The sequence below is a fragment of the Opisthocomus hoazin genome, chromosome 12 (assembly GCF_030867145.1).
Source record: "Opisthocomus hoazin isolate bOpiHoa1 chromosome 12, bOpiHoa1.hap1, whole genome shotgun sequence".
NCBI lineage: Eukaryota > Metazoa > Chordata > Aves > Opisthocomiformes > Opisthocomidae > Opisthocomus > Opisthocomus hoazin.
The window spans coordinates 19,637,597-19,654,811 of NC_134425.1; positions in this window are offsets into that span (position 1 = coordinate 19,637,597).

Consider the following 17,215-nt stretch of genomic DNA (forward strand, 5'->3'; position numbering starts at 1 on the left):
TACGGCAGCTGCTAGAAGGATTGTCAGTTTCTTTTATGACAAAAATGCACATGGGGCCAATTCACAATGCTGGCCAAGTTACAGGTGTTATATGTATAAAACATGTAGTTGGTTTAAGATTTAATTAGGAGTTTTTTCTCTGATCATAACGCTTTAAAGGAAAAATACATTTAGGATTTAATTTTCTTTGAGAGTGGTTATTAATTTCGTGTGATTGATGTTAAATGGGAATTAAATCATAAATGTGATTATGCTTGTGGTTGGATGTTGTCTCAGCAGATTGTTTCTGCTTGTCATTTTTGAATGACTGGTGACATGCTATGGCATGTTGATTTTTATTATTACTTAAAGATTTCACTTTATCATCATTTGTCACGAAACTGATTTTCCTCTTAGTCCCATTAATATTAAATTTGTCATAACTGGATTAGGATAGAATTTTTATCTACTGAACCTGTAAGCCCTAGGCTAAATTTTACTCCCAGTAAAAAAGACAGCATAATAACACAGAGGGGAAAACCAACCAACTAACAAAAAATAAAGCTGGAATGTGAATACCAACAGATGAGAGTAATTTTTTTTCCCCTGTAATTACAGTGTACATTTCCATTCACTTGCCTAAAACAGATTTCAGAAGTGTTTATACCTGAACTGGGAACTCACTCTTCAGTGCTAGAATAGGTAGGAAAAATTACTAAGTTGAGGCATTCAAAGATGGAATGAGAATGCTGTATCTTTTAAAGATAGTAATTTAGAAGTTTAGAGAGGCGGTCATTTTGATTTTTCTGACAGGAGATGTGTAGACCACCGTACACCATTTCTGTGGGTACCCTCCTCCCCATTTTGGTTCAGAATGCACCTAGAGGAATTGTAGGATTTCTGTCAACTTACAGAATGGACCCAATGTCACTAACACATGAGCTGCCCTCTTTCATCCGGAGGATTGGTGAAGATTGGTTGGTGCAATATACCATTTTACAACCAGAGTTTAGTCTGAAGCCTGCTAGGTCAATTAAATGGACTTCTGTGGTCTCACATCAAGTATTACATTTGTTGCTCATTTGCACTAACCAGTATTCTTCTCTGGTACGTATTTGATGCCCATTACTGTGATATCTGAGAACAAAGATCATTGAGAACAGATACTATTTCTACCAGCAAACAGAATTTTGTATTGTTATAGAAGCAGAAGAATCTTATTAATTCGCAAAGCACATCAGAGTGCATTCCACACAATGCAAGCCATGTGCACTCTCTACACAAGCCACAGCTCACAAGCTGAGATAGCTGTGGCATACCCCTCAGATTGAAAAAATAAAAAATAAAAAAATCAGTGAGTATTTTCTTAGAATTCTGAAAAAAAAGCCCCAAACAGTTACTTAAAGCCAAAGTTTTGCTTGCTAGATTACGTTTGGAGATGGAAATAAGTATAACCTTGAAAAATGTGGGGAGGGTTTATACATGATTCCTGCTTTTGTATTAGTCTTGAACCTAGTACCTGATTTGCTAGAATCATCTTTATTATGGACAAATTTATAGTATTTGGACATTTCCTTGCTTGATTGATCTACCATTTGCTATCAATCTTTGAGCCACACTGTGCAAGGTATGCCATCCATTGCGAATGATGCACAGCAGGACAGAGGTCTCTGGAGGCTGTAGTTTCTGGGTTTCTAGGAACCAGTGTACCAATAGAATACTGGTAAATAAAAAAAGCTAAACTGAAGTTGATTTTTCTTCTGAGAGTACCAATAATTTATAAGTCTTAAAATATGCCTTTTAGACTTGCAAAATCAGTCAAAACTAAAGCTTTCTGGCTAACCCTTCAAGTTTTTTTTTAAATAAAATGCCTTTTTGGGCAATAAAATTTCTTTTCAAAAGTTCCTCTTCAGTGCTAACGATTAGTAACAAAAGCATTCAGAAGTGAGAAACTCCAGTAACAAGCATAGGAAAAGCAACACCCCAAGAATATTAACTGTCTGAGTATGAGATTATTCGAGAACCTTTTCCACAAGAGAAACCATTTTCAAAGAAAATCTTTTAATATGAGACAGTGAGACTCTGAAATTCAGCATCAGTCACGTTAGACTGCAGTTCTGTTTTGTTTAGAAGATCTGGGACTTCAAATATACTGAAGTAGCTTTTTCTAGCAAGTATTAGCTGTATTAGAGAACCAAAGAAGGAAGGGGTTAGATTCTGCACTGTCGATACAGAAAACAGGGGCAACTGCAGTTGAAATAAGTGGAATTACAGAGGAGAAAAGCGAGTCAGAGATCGGAATCAAGCCTTTGTTGAAAAAGCTTATGATATTGAATATGAAATTAATCTAATTTGCACTGTCTGATGGTGGCCATTAGTGCCTGAAGTAGAGGCAATGAAATGCTAATGTGATTAGTTAGAAACACTAAAAACAACCAGTACATTTTTCCTTTGATTGTCTGTGTGTTTAAGAATATTTCATTACTTCTGCTTCCTTTGAAATAAGGGTAAGATATAAATCATAGGCACAGATATAACTAGCGGTTGTGACATTTTGTTACAGAGTTTAATTACATGAATCATAAAGTATTGCTACAATTTTCCAAACTGTTAAACCTTAATTAATATGAACCCACAGGGACCACCTTGATGGTTCATAATACTCTGGAATCTCTCCTCCTACAGTAGTAGTTCATATAGTCTAGGGGTGCTTTATAATTTACAGAGAGTGATCAATTATTAGAAATTAAGCCAGACAAATTAATTTAATATAAATGGGGTTGTATGGAGTTTGACTAATTCTTTTTAATTACCTATATATTTTTTTTTCAATAGTCTAACAAAGGGAACCATTATTCTTCCCCATGTACAAATTCATTAATCTCATTACTGTGCAGTATTAATATAATTTTATCACACATTCCAGAAGTGGAGCACATTGACAAACCATAATGAATCACAGCATTAGTGTGCTATCACTACATTAATTTCAGGACATGCCTAGCTCATCTGCAATTTACGTTGAGACTTAGTATAGAATGAGCTGAATAAGCATGTAATTATGACATCTGCTTCTTTTCAGGTACCTCTTTGTAAATCAGTGACAAAGGAATAACAGGTTTAAATATGTGTTAACACTCTGATAGCATGTATAATTGCAATATGGCAATGTGTAATGAAGATTAAATTAGACTGTAGTGTACCTGACATATGCAAGAGCGTAATTGAACTGCAGTAATTGTGGAATGAAGAGGACTGTAAAGTACTAATATTTTAATTCAGTAACTTAAAACCCATGTAAAGAAGTAATGCTGTTAAAATGGTGATGCAAACGAGGTTTATAAAGAAACATTAGTTATGTTCATAGCTTTTGTCTTCAGTATGCTTAACATTTTCTTGGTGTTAGGTAAAGTTTTCATAGACTCTACAGTTTTGACTCTCTTTGTATTTCAGATATCTAGGCCCTGGTGCTGTACTTCCTCTCTACAACAGCAGATAATGCCCATCACATGTACATGTAATACTACTGGTGCATGCTTTTATGGGATAGAGGAACTGGCTTTCAAACATCTACTGTGGTAAAAAACATTCATTCGCCGAAGCTGTGTCCTTGAATCCGGGGTCTGGGGAAGGGTTATGTGCTTTGTGCTGTATATGAGACACAACCTGAAACATATGGGAGACCAAACTGTAAGCCAGAGGGTATGGCAAATTATTAACTACATTTTAACTGAAGTCGTTATCACATAACTGGTAAAATGTTTATTTTAGATGTGTATCATGTTATATTTGAACTTCAAATCACTTGTGGAGGACAATTAATTCTAAAAGTTAGTAAGAGAATAATAGGTTTTTGCATAAAATACTCTTATTTGAACAAAAATATACAAAATTTATGAATATGACTCCTGGGAAGTCTGTGATGTTATACCAGATGATTATATTATAACCTAAATTATACTATTATAACCTAAGCAAAAGTCTTTGCTATATGAACACAAATTAAGAGACATTCATATACAATAGGATATTATATTAATGAATTCTCATTATTATATTAAATCATTCTCATTGTGAGAATGATTGCTTCCATCTCTTACAAAACACAAAAGCTTCTTCATGCTTATGACAACGCATAAGAACATTTTAAATATAATCTGTGATCTCTGTCACATATTTATGTACACATATTGCACATACCCCTGTGCGTATATTTATGAGACCACACAGTATATTTCTCCTGAGAAATGATGTGTCTAGGAATTCTGCAGCTTTTGAGACTTTCTTCTGACAGCAGATTTTCTTTTGTGCTACCAGGCTGGAAAATAACAGTTCCTCTAAGTGAAACTCACACAGCAATACATTAAAAATAAATTTCAAGCTATGTAGAAGGATTTCCAATGAAGCCATCAGAGCCTGAACAACAAATAAAGCAACGTGACCTTCTAAAGAAAATTGCGACTTTTTTTAGCTCATGCTAGATTCCCCCCTTTCAGAAATCTGTGGCTCTTATTATACAACTGGCGAAATGAATTCCCTTGTGATACTGCAATAAGGGCATGTTAAATGGTCTTTATTGATTGGCCTGTGCCACAGAGCGGGTTTCAGCGGGAGCATGGACTCCAGTTTGCCTTGAATTCCTCGCACAGGAAGTTTGCTGAGCTTCCCATGGCCAACAGCCACGGAGTCGCATTTGGGTTGGACAGGGCCCTAAGAAAGCACACTCTGGCAAATATTTTCAGAAATTTTTCTGTACGTCTTTCTAGCTTTTGGTGTCTAATCTGTAACTTCACGTGCACGCTTGTGTACACACATACACCCATCTTCCATTAATAACAAGCGCAACGTAAGCTGCTTTACGAAATTGATTTTGAGTAGCCAGATGCGTATAGAAAGGTAAATGCTATTTCAGCCTTTGCTACTGACACACTGAAGTTGCAGAATGTAATAGCTGTTTCTGTAGTTCTGCTGCTCACACTTGCTAATTTTTATATATCCTATCTTGTTGGCTCTGTGTTCGTTGAGATCCTGGGTTTTAACAAACTTTCCATGTGATCATGAATAAAAGCATTAATAGAAGTATATGAAATTAGAAGATCTTAACTACCATTATTTTAGGACAGATGAGTTTGCGATTAGAGGGATTATTAGTAAACTAGGACTTTTTTTGTGGTTTAAAGCAGTGTTAACTGTTAAAACTGGCAAAAATAGTACTATAAGGGAGAATGAATTTTACTTGAAATAATACACACTCAATTGATATCTTATAAAAATACATATAATTTCTGGGAAACAGAAGCCTCAAAGATTTTTAAAATTTTAAATTTGTTATGTAAATGAAACATCAGAATTTTTATAAAAGTAAATTTATAAAGGTAATTTTGTACCAATATAAATATAAGGTTTGTTTAAATTGAGTAATCATAATGAGGAAAATACAGAAGAATTGTAGCAGCTGTAATTAAAGCTGCAGTTATGGATAGTAGGCTAAATAATGCCATAACCTTTTTCTGATGTGCTGGAATATAAATACCAAAAAACCCTAAGCGCTTTTCTAACAGTATGTATGAATTATGATTTCAAAAATTTTCTAAATTAGAAAAAAGTACCTGCTTGTACACAAAAATCTATTTAGTCATCAGATTTACTGGAATTACAATTAATAGAAACTTTCAAACATTTCTTCTGTTATCTGAAAATTATTAACCTATAGAAATATTTGTCATGTAATGTTAATGTCACCGGAGTTTAGGAGATGAATAAAACTACTTGCTTTTAATGTGAATTAACACTTAATAAATTTGTGATTGCTTTATTGAAGTTAAAGGAATTGTAGGTTCTCTTCTCCACATAAATGCAGGCATTTTCTCCATGGTACACTTGCTAGTGCATTGTTTTACTTTGGTTCAAAATTTGCTGAATGGTAGAGAGGATCTACACATCTCTTCGTTTCTTCCACCAGTTCAAGGCATCTCACTTTCAAGAAGTTTTCCTGATATTTACCCTACATTTTTCCCTTTTTACATTAATCTTCTAACTCCTAGCTATATCCCATGAACATCACTAGGTAATTCTTTTGTGTTATTTGTGTGTTTATATTCTTGAAATATTTATAGACTGCTACCATGCCTCATATCCCCTACCTAGTCATTATTTGGCCAGTCTGTGTTACCTCTTTTAAATCTTTCCTCATAAATCTCTTCCCTTTCACTAAACTCTTTTGTTGCTCTTCTCTGAATTCCCTTCATTTCTCTAGGTTTCTCTCACAGAGGGGTGGCCTGTGCTGGACACACTGTTCTGAAAGTGATTTTCTTCAAGCCGTATCAGCTGTGGCCATTACCTTCACTGCCCCATACTGTGATGTTTCTGCATAGACAGTGTAAAAGTGTTTTGGCTTTTTTTTTGTGTGTACATGCTTCTCATGGCAAACTGATGCCCAATGTCTTATTAGGAAACAACATTAACAATATTTATGTTATTGTTTCTCAGGTTTCCCTCTTCAAATTGGATTATACATGTTTATTTTCCTTGAATATATGAGCAAATGAACCTACACACACACACTGTTCAATCTGTGTTGCCTCATGTGTAAAGCTGAGTTAAAATTCTCTCCCTTCTCCCTCACATTTGCTAAGGGTTACAGACTTAAGTTCTGGGGCCATCAGGAAGATATTGATGTTACTTTTGTCCAGTCTTTAGGGTAAAATTCTACAGATGATTAAGACAATATAGTTCAGATTATCACAGTCCTGCCGCCCTCCTATTGTTAAATGTGTGCTCCCTTTAAAGGCAGTAATATGGTTTGGGAAGCTAAGACAGACAAAAGAAATAGATTTTTTGTTTTTTATTTGATACGGTGATATTTTATCCAGCTCAGTTCCCCAAACTGACTCATGGTGCAGTCCCAGGAATATGAGTGCTAGTGTAAGGAAGAGTGAGAAGAGGCTGGGCAAAGGCAGGGGTAAGTTAGACCCCTAGCAGCTTTGGCTTAAATGGCTTTCAAATAGCAGGGAAACTGCTAACATTAGCAGTAACTGGTAACACCAGACATGCGCTATGTCATTCCAATGAAGGAATAATGCTCTTGGTAAATGGCCAATTCAGTCATATATTTTGCTTTATTTTCAAGCGTCTGTGTTAAAATCTATTTTTATCCTTACTTTCAATAATCATATTGTATATTTATTGGATAAAAGCTCTTCAGTTTCATATGTTGAGTTTTTTTGCTCCTTGTTGTATATGTGCTTTACCTTCATGCATGCATTTTTCATGGGTTTAACCAAGTGGGGTTTCTTCCATTAGGCAAACTTTAGAACAATTTGCATATATACAACTTCAGTAAATTAAATCTAAAACTTAGGGATTTTCATGATTCAAAATACTGGCCAAATTCTTAATTATTGTAGCTGTAATAATATTGAAATACAGAACTTTTCAAACCAGCTTTATTAATTTTAGCGTAATGTTTAGAAAACTCTGCTTTTTCGTGAGCAATAAGCCCAAAAAAGAGCTTGACTTTTTCTTCTAATGGATTCCAAGTTTTGCCTTTTTTAGTTCATAAGTTACCACAGTAATATTCAAAGTATTTAAAGATGTCATGATGACTCTGACTTGTTGTAGAAATAAATAAAGATGGAATCCATATGTTTTTCTTTTGATGGATTAAGGGCCATGTTTACAACAACATAAGTTTACACTGTTGCTGGCCTCAAGTATTCTGCAGACCTTCATGGGTCAGCTCCTGCAGAGGCTTATTCTTACTGAAGAGTACAATTACAGTAACTATTTCCATGGTTAGAGAAACAGTCTGTTCCGAATAGAACATACAGCACGTTGATGTATTCTTTTTTCTTTTTACAACTGTTTTTGTATTTGAGAACACTCTTTGTTTCCAATAGAAATACTTCAGTATTTAGTGATTTACTATAGCTATAGATTAGCACTACCCAAATAGTATTAAAGTATTTTGTGTATGTTTATTTTATTTTGATTGTAAGTAGATTGTTCTTTTGTCACAGATAGTACACGGGCCTATTTTTTTAAGAAATATGGAGACTCTGTTCTTTCTTTCTCTCTTTCTGTATTTCAGAATCTCTACTGCAGTGTTACCAGTGCTGCAAAGACCACGGAAGGAAGCTGTAAGCAAATGACTCCTAACTGCAGTTCAGATAATATATTTGAGTCACATCTTCTTTGGCTTCATTTTGCTGCTTTTGATTTTCTCTGGAAGTAGCAACAGATTAATCTGGATAATAGTTTTACAATGTTCGTGATGTATTGAGATAAATGTGGAGCTCTTGCACATGTTTATAAGGTCAAGTTTTAAAATGTATGTATTTATTCCTGTTAGTGTCACAAGGCCACAGTTTGAAGAGTACTCAGTCTTGATGAGCAATTCTTGGTATTGGTGTTTATAGACTCCACTCCATAACAGGCAAAAGTATTTGTTATTGATCACTGCCAACTATCAGCCTGTTGTTGGCCAAACTTACCCCCAACCAGCATTGCTTTACTTCAGTAGTCGTACTGAGTTAAGTGGATGAGAATATGTCTATCACTTAATGCGAGTGTACAGGCCAGTTTCCCGGCCTCTGGAATAGAAATCTGCCCTAGCTGAGGTTCTGTATCTTCTGTGGCTAGAGCGCAGCACAGAGATGTTCTCATTCCACAGTTCCCTCAAGGCCTAATACGGTAGAAAAGAGAGAGCGCACTAAGAAGTAATACAAACTGTGAAGGCCATCCAGGAAGATCTTGGTGCAGGATTATTCATGAGCTTCTTTGCAGTGGTGCGGTTCTGTGTGTTGTGTCCATTTCATTCAAGAAATTGGAAGTGTTGAAGTAAGCAGTAAATTAGAGTCAGGAAAAAATTGATAGCAGTATGGCAGAAGGTGTTCGCATGCTTTGCATGTAATATTTAAAATTACAGTGGAAATACTATGTAGGAGGATCATAACTGTGGAAGCAACTTGAATAACAGAGGAGAGGTTTGTTTTCCTGCAGTGGATTAGGAGATTTTGTTCTGAAGGTAAATGGTAAAAAATAATTGGTATTTCAAAGATAAAGAGAATGGCATTTCAGGAATAAGAAAAATCTCTTTAAGGAGAGGATAGGAAACCAGACCGACTTCTGGGATTGCTCTCTGTTTATGCATTTGCAGGTACTAAATATTTGATGATCAGTCCATGGCTTTCTGATAAGCCTTTCATGTTTTTGAGAGGCAAGCCAAAACCTGAAACACAGCCTGTTCCTTGGATCACGCTGAGCACCATGTTCTTCCTTGGTATATTATATGTTTTCTGTGTTTTTTTAAAAATTTTCCCTAGAAAAAACCAATATTCAATTAAAAGATTGTTTATTTTATTGTTTCTTTCTTTTTAACCAGTACATGGGCATTTGCACATGATGAGTTTGGTTCAAGCTCATTTCAAATTATAATAATTAGCTTGGTGAATTTGTATTGATGAAATTCTCATATATATAGAAGTATTTTGTTTGCTTTTCATTGGTTTTATTTATTGTTTTCAAAAGTCATTTTCAATGACTTTTTGATGGTTTTGGCTACTCAGATCTTGAAACAGACCAAAGGACACTATTCCCCTACTTGCAAAACTTGTTACATTTACAAAAGGAGTAGAGCTACTGAGGTATTATTTGTCCTAGACATAAATAAATTATGGAATTCTAAGTACCTATTTAGAGAATTAGGCATTGCCTGGAAATGGTCAGATAAATTAAGTGTTCATCTTCTGTTCTACAAACACAACTTCCCAAAAGCAGCTGCATTGTGCAATATTTCCTGGACCATTATCTACAAAAATGTGTGCTCATTCATTTGACAGTCATTGCCTGGAGTAAATAGTGGGAATATTATTAATGGGCTTCAGCATTTTGTTATGTACATGGGGGCTTGCTTCAGCACAGGAAAGCTGTCAGTGTCTATATAACGTGCTGTTTTGATGTGACAGTGGGAAAAGGTTAGGTGTTTCCCACATTAGAGCACTCATTTCTGTTAGCACACCAGTACTCAGTTTTATGGTGTATTGAAAGAAGCCACTTGGGAGACAGATTTTGCCTTTAGAGAAATGACTGATAATAACAGGTTGGAATATGGAAAGCAGAAAGTCTTGATTACATCACATACAAACAGAAATAGGCACGAAAATTTAGAGGTCAAACACTTGGCTGTTACCGCATGCCAAAGTGCAGTTAGCTGCTGAGGAGGCAAAAAGATGCTGGAACTTTAAGGAAAATGCATCCCTTTGTGACTTATCTCTGATATTTAAAACTAACCTGTGTAGCACTCATTTTCTTGCGTTTCTTCATAACTAACATTTATTAAGGCAGCAGTGGTAGGAGGGACAATGCTAAGAGCAGAGTACTGCTTCCTGAAAATTTCCTGAACTTGATACTTTTCTATTGTTCATATCTTTAATGGTATTTTCCAACTTTTTCAAGATTTTTTGTAAGATTTTGGGAAAGGGGAAATACAGTCAGGTTTACAGTTTTGTTCCTTCTGCAAGGCATGCTGGGAGCTTAGTTAAACCTTGAGTATTCAAAGTTACTTTATACTATAGAGAATACTGAAAAAAAAAATGCTGTAAATTGCAATCTCGGCAACTTTTGAGAGAATGGACCCACAAATGAGTCCGCTAAAGTAGAAAATTAGTATGTCAGACTGAGAATTAAGCTGAATCCAGTGTTTGAATGTGTGAAAAGAGTCATAAGTAAAGATAAATGAGTACCTCACCAACCTTTCTCTCTCTTGTTTTCAGGTACCGTGTAATCAAAGTTTTGAATGGAACAGATAAGTTTTTGAGAGCAAAACTGAGGCACAAGCATCTTGTGGATTAGGTGTGGAATACAGAGTCTGAAGAGCCAGATTTTCAGTCAGGATGTTTCATGTTCTTTAGTCTTAGGGACCTTTTTGTTATAATATTTTGATTTTGCATATTTCTTTTTAAAAATGTCACATGGTCAAATGTAGAAGTTAATAGAATCTGTCCAAGAGTAGATGGAGTATAGACTGGTAGCATCTATATCAATGTGTATACTACTGTACAAATTTAATATTTACCCAGTCTCCTGCTTGTTGCTCTTGTTGCTCCTGTTGTACATCACTTCTGAACATGGCTCACAGAACCTATTGCAAAAAGTGTCTGATAATATAATTCCTACTCAGATGGCCCAGAAAACTATAACTTGAGGAAAAAAGAAACCAGCTGGAATGGGAATTATTAACTCCTTGCTTCTTTCTTTCACCAGTGTGAGTTACACTAAAGCAGAATATTTTACATTTAGTAAAAGTGAACATAGCTTTAGAGAAGTCTGAAGACTAAACTGACTTTCATTATTCCATAGTTTACAGACATTCAAAGACAGATGATTCTCTAGCTCTTTTGCATCAATAGAAGAAAGTATGTGGACAAAAGTGGAGAGAGAGGAGAAATCCTATGCAGATATGTTGGTTCAGAGATGCAAGGAATGCCTAAATTCTCTTCTGAAGATAACCTCCTTCAAGCGCTTTTTCTGTCTGAGGAAAAGGTGGATACATGCATGCAGACCTCAAGTGTGTGTGAATTCTGGTGTAAACACCTGGCTATCAGAGCCCAGCACTCAAGCTAATTTTAGATGCCTCAGCCGAAGTTATAGAAAGAAAAATCCTTAAAAATAGAACATTGATGAGGTTGTTTTTTTTTTAATAGTCATTCCAGATCTCTGCCCATGTTTGTTCTCAGTGAAAACGCTATGTAAAATAAAACAGGGATAAGCCTTTTAAATACATTTTGAAAATTTAGAAGTAAATATCAACAAGTTCCTCTGGCAGTTAGATCTGCAATATGGTCACCTTTGGAATTAAAAGACAGTGTTTCTTATTTTATAATAGAGAAGGGATAGCACAAACAAGGAAAAGACATAGCAAATATTCTCTCTTTTTGTTTCGCTTGTTTTGGTTTTTGGGTGTGGGTTTGTTTTTGTGGTCTTTTTAGCAAGAAGGAAAACTAGATTATGAGTGACTTGAGGAGAAAAGTCATGTAATACATCCAAAACTGAAGATGTCATTTATTCCTAGTAAAGCAAAGAGTAACTTGCAATCTAGGGAAATAGCTGTGCATGTAATCACCTAATCTGGCAACACAGTAATAACTTAGATTAGAAAGATTTTATCTTATAAAACTGTGGTTTTGTATGTCCTTGAACAGTCCAACTTCAGAGTGAGAGTTTATATCTCATGGTAAACTTGAGCTGTGCTGCAGGTGTTTTAGTTTATCACTGAAAGGAAATGACTTTTTTTACACCTAATTTAAACTGAAGCTATTCACAGTTTAAAATGCTCGGTAACAGTGACCTCTGTAATGACTAACACATTGCAGGTGGTCCGATCGCAGGCCAGTGGTTAATGTTTGCTATCAAGAGAGACAGAATTAAATGTCCACCCCAGAGTTGTTTTCTTCCATTTATAGTATGAACACAACAGCTGGCACAAAAGTAAGCCACAATTAAAGGGCTTCTGAAAAGCTGTGATCTGTTTAGTTCCTGCAATAGGAGAGCTTTCCTGTTGGCATCTATTAAAAATTTGTCATTAAATTTGAAAGCAGAAATCCTGGTAAATATTTGCAACCTAAATCTCTGTATTAGACTTCTGATACTTAAGTTCCAGCGTTGCAGTCCCCGCTCAGTCCTTGAGGCAAAACTCCTATTTGTTCTGTAGTTACATGGTTGGAATCAATGAGTGTTTTGTCTTGGAGGACTTGAAGTGCTTTATCTAACCTAAGAAAGCTCCATCAAAGCTCTTAGCTGAGTAAGTAACTGAGAAGGTGGTTCAGTCTCCCCGTAACACCATGTAAAGCAAAACTGGTGAGCCTGAAGCTTTCATTTTAGCTTATTTTCATTTTGACAAAAATTGAGCATCTTTACTGTGCAGCTGCTGTGCAGCTTTTCCAGATGTGCGTAGACCTGGACAGTATCTGGGCACATCATAACCATTGTCAAATGACACCTAGATTGAAAATTTGACTTCTTTGTAATGCTTACTGAATTCTAGTATTGCCTAAACAGAGCTGATCCTGAATCCCTTTCATACAGTGCAATTAGAAAGTCTAACATAATTCTGGGAGCACAGAAGTGCTTAGTAAAAACAGGTGAGAAATTGAGGTACTGTGAAAGGAGAGTTTTCTACTCAGAAACAGTTCTGCTGTTTCTGCTATTTGCCTTGGAGTAATATGAGTTGTTACATGAAAAAAGAACCTCCAAAAGTAAAAGCGAACCTGCTTCACAAAAGATAATAGCCTTCACATCTCAGAAAATGTTTCTTCAGGAGGTTTCTTCAGCAGGCATTTAAAACAGCCATATTTTCATAGAAGGCAGGATAACTGACCACAACACTTGAGGAGATACGATACATAAACAGAAATGGTTCTGAAAAGTATGTTTCAAAATATTTGATGTGTTAAATACTATAACAAGCCTTTTATGAAACAGCCAGGATTAGAATTTATCAGCACTTTGTGAACTAGTCCTTAAAGAAAAATAGCCATCTTACAAATACAATGCCTGGATAAGACCCATTTCACTGGTTTGTTAAATACGCACAGATGAGAATCAAGGGCAGTCTGTAGTGTTACATGAAATACATCAGCTGACATTGCTTTTTGCTGCATGAATGAATGTAGACAAAAAAACTCCACAGTATGAACAATAGATAAAGTAAACTGAATGCTAATTGGAAAAGGGATTGGAATCCAGATCATTTATGTGTAGAGCTGTAAGAGTAATTATTTTGGTCAGACTGAAAAACTAAAGTGAAAATTGACTATACCAACCACTCAAGAGACTTTCACTATCTATTTAATTATTTTATTCAGCCATTCCCACTTTGGAATGACATACAATGCGGTTTTTAGATTTCTCTTCTGGGAAGAGGGAAAAATGCATTTGAATGCTGTCAGGCAGAGGGTGGAGTTGAACTTGTGCTTCTTGTCTCCTGGAAGAGTGCCGTCTTCTGCTGTATCACCTTCTGCTAGATGTTACCCTGAAAGTTCTGCTAGGTTTTATAACAACTTTCTGAAGACTGAATATTTCTTTCAGATCTTTCTCATACTGAATGTTTATTCATACTGAATGAAGTACACCTTTTTCTCTTCAATTATCTTAGCTGGTGCAGTAAATTTTCAGTTGAACCAAAACAGGCTCTTTGCACAGCTGTGTGAACGAACGGTTTCTCTTGTACTCTTTCATAACTCTCCCTCCTCTACACATTCAAGATCTAAAAGGACAGCACTGTGAGGTGTGTATGATCAATATATATTTATTATTTGAGGATAGATCCAAAGCCTAATAGAGTTATTAGAAAGAATTGCATTAATATTAGTCCTATATTCATAGCAGGTTTTCATTGTCAGATCTTTATTCTTTAATTAAAAATAATTAGTTTGCCAAAGTCTTTTGATATCTATACTTGTTCAAAACTATTCAAGTTGGTATGGTTTCTGACTAGGAATGACAGTGCAGCATGGCCATCTTCTTTACATATGTTGCTTTATATATTTTATAACTCAATAGAATTGCTCACACTTATAATTCCTTTAAGATTCTGTCATGTTTAAAATACCACACATATACAAAATCATAGAGAGAAACATGTAGATTTATCAGTAAAAAAATTCTGTCATTATTCTTTTCTGAAGCTGTACCTTATATGGTACTCATAAATAATATATTTATCTTTTGTGGCTGTGTTACATAAATAACGCACAAAATGAATATTTAGACCTAATCCACTTACATTTATGTCTTTAAAAATTTCTATTTGCAGCTAAAGTCTGTATATATATTAACAAGGCCCTTTATTGTCTTGAAATTAAAGCTTTTGAAGTTTCTTCCTCCCTGAGACACAAAAGAAAGCATGTAGTTGACATCAAAGTGGAGACATACTGCTGACTAGTAATTATGGTAGCTTAATGTTCCCCAGTTCCCACCCATTTACAAGTCTTCCTTTACTTTCCTCAGCATATACTTATTTTGATCAACACCATTAGAAATAACTGGACAGCCTAGCTGCTTATAAAGTTTCTGCAAAATTTGGTTGGAAGAAGAAATACCATTTTAATAATTTATTCTTTATCTATAATTTTGGCTTTTTAAAAATCTCCTTTAATTACTCCAAGTAAGTTGTAACTGTTAGCTGGGTATTGCCAGATGTGAAACCAGACACAAGGGTGAGATTTTACAATTCAAGCACAGCTGCTTACAGCAAAATCTGGTTTAGGACACGAGAGATGGATTTAAAATACTACGCATATATTAAAAATAGCAGGGAATCATATGCAGGACAGCTAAAGGTCTTCTTGGCAAACTTATTAACTTCAAGTGAATCCATCCAAAATCCAACAAAGGCTTCAAAACCCAGCAAATCACGTTTGCTGTCAGTCTTCTCCCCTCATCCACCAAAGCAAACGTACAAACGCAGAGCACTGCTCAGTTTTCAAGTTAAAGACTGAATTCTTTCTACCGTATGTATCAGTAAGGTGAGCACTGGAAGCAAGAATTAAATGCCTCCGCATCTTGGAACAGTTTTAAACTTCGCTAAGTACCAGGATGATGAACTCAAAAGAAGTTTATTTATCTTGGGCATTTGAGTTTTACAGCGTAAGAGAGAATAACTTTAGAAATCCAGGGGAGGGGGGGAAGGGGCTAGGGGGAAGGGTTCTCCCCATTCTTGCATATTCTGCTGCATTGGCCAAGTTGTTGATATGCTTAGCAGAGCATGTAAGGTAGTGCAGAGCAGCTGAAATAACTCTGCACATCTTCTGCACGTTGACCTCTGTACCGTGTGTGTATGAGGAGAGAGAAGGAGCAGCGCAACATTTATATCAATATTTTAACAAGAGATGTGTGGGACTGGAAAAATCTATCCAGTGAGTAAGCCTTATTTTTCCATAACTAAAACCAAAACAAAAATAAGTTTGAGGTACTTTCATTATAAATTGTGTTTGAATTATAATGCTATAACGGTTTACTAGCTTAACCCGAATCTTGTGAGTACCATGTTTGCCCTCGCTGTATTCCATCTTATGTTTAGGTGACAGGTATGCAACACTTCGAAGAGACGTGTTTTTCTTCCTTTAGAGTCCACCCTAAGCCCAACAGTGACTCACAACAAGAACAAGACACTTTAGCTATGACAAAAAACAAGACAATTTGGGCACAACAAAAAACTAGAATCTTCCATTGAGCTTGATTCTTTTATTTTACCTCACTTTACAGAAATGGTAGATAAAAATTGAACTTTTCATACTGTTTCTCCCAAGTTGCTCTCTGTCTGCCACTCGATGCTGATCTCGGTTACTGCTTCAGAGCAGCAACCAACTGTAGCAGCTAATTATAACCAGCAGTCTGTGCTTCTCCCGCCTTCTTACTAGGTCATTGCAACATTCATTTTTAAAGTGTATTTTTCTAAACAGGAAAACATTTCTCCAAAAAAAGTCTGTAAATATTTTTCTCAGTACTACTAGCAAGCAATATTTAACCTGGTACTGAGGTCATTCAGAAGAGATGAAATGTGCTAATGCTGAGCTTTTAGCTGTCAACATAACTTTCTGGCATTTCCATAGAGTTTTCAAATATATGCGTGTAGAGAAGCCTGTTTTTCTTGTCAAGGCACACTCCTAATTTCCATCACTGTTAATAGGTGTTGTACAGTCTTATCAGCGACGTTGTGGACCTCCCAAGTGTTCTATAGTGAGTTAACTCTCTTTCATGTTTTTGTTGATTATCTGTGCCAGATAACAATGTACACAAATCTGTGATTTGATCAAGAGATCCTGATGAAGCTCATAAATTTTCAAAATGAAAGCTGTTTCGTGAATACCTTCCAAACTTGGTGATGGAACTGCAGAGTAACATGAGCAATGAGTGCATTTATCACTGTATAAAACAATAGCTAGTTTCCTTCTCTGCTTGCTCTGTCTCTTCATCCTGTTTTATCACTTCTCTGTTTTTTCTTATTTTCTGGGGATTTTTTTTTGTTTTTTTCCTTTTCCTTTCATTATGACATTAATTTTCTGTGTGGGCCTTCTTGCCAGTAACAATAGTTATTCTGAACTGGTGTGTGTTGTTTATAAAAGTCAAGTAACCAGTAAAGCATTTATAAACTTCTAAAGCATTTATAAACTTCTCCAACAATCATTATTTACACAGTACTTTTCAAGATGTCAACTATTGTCTTTATTTACTGGTC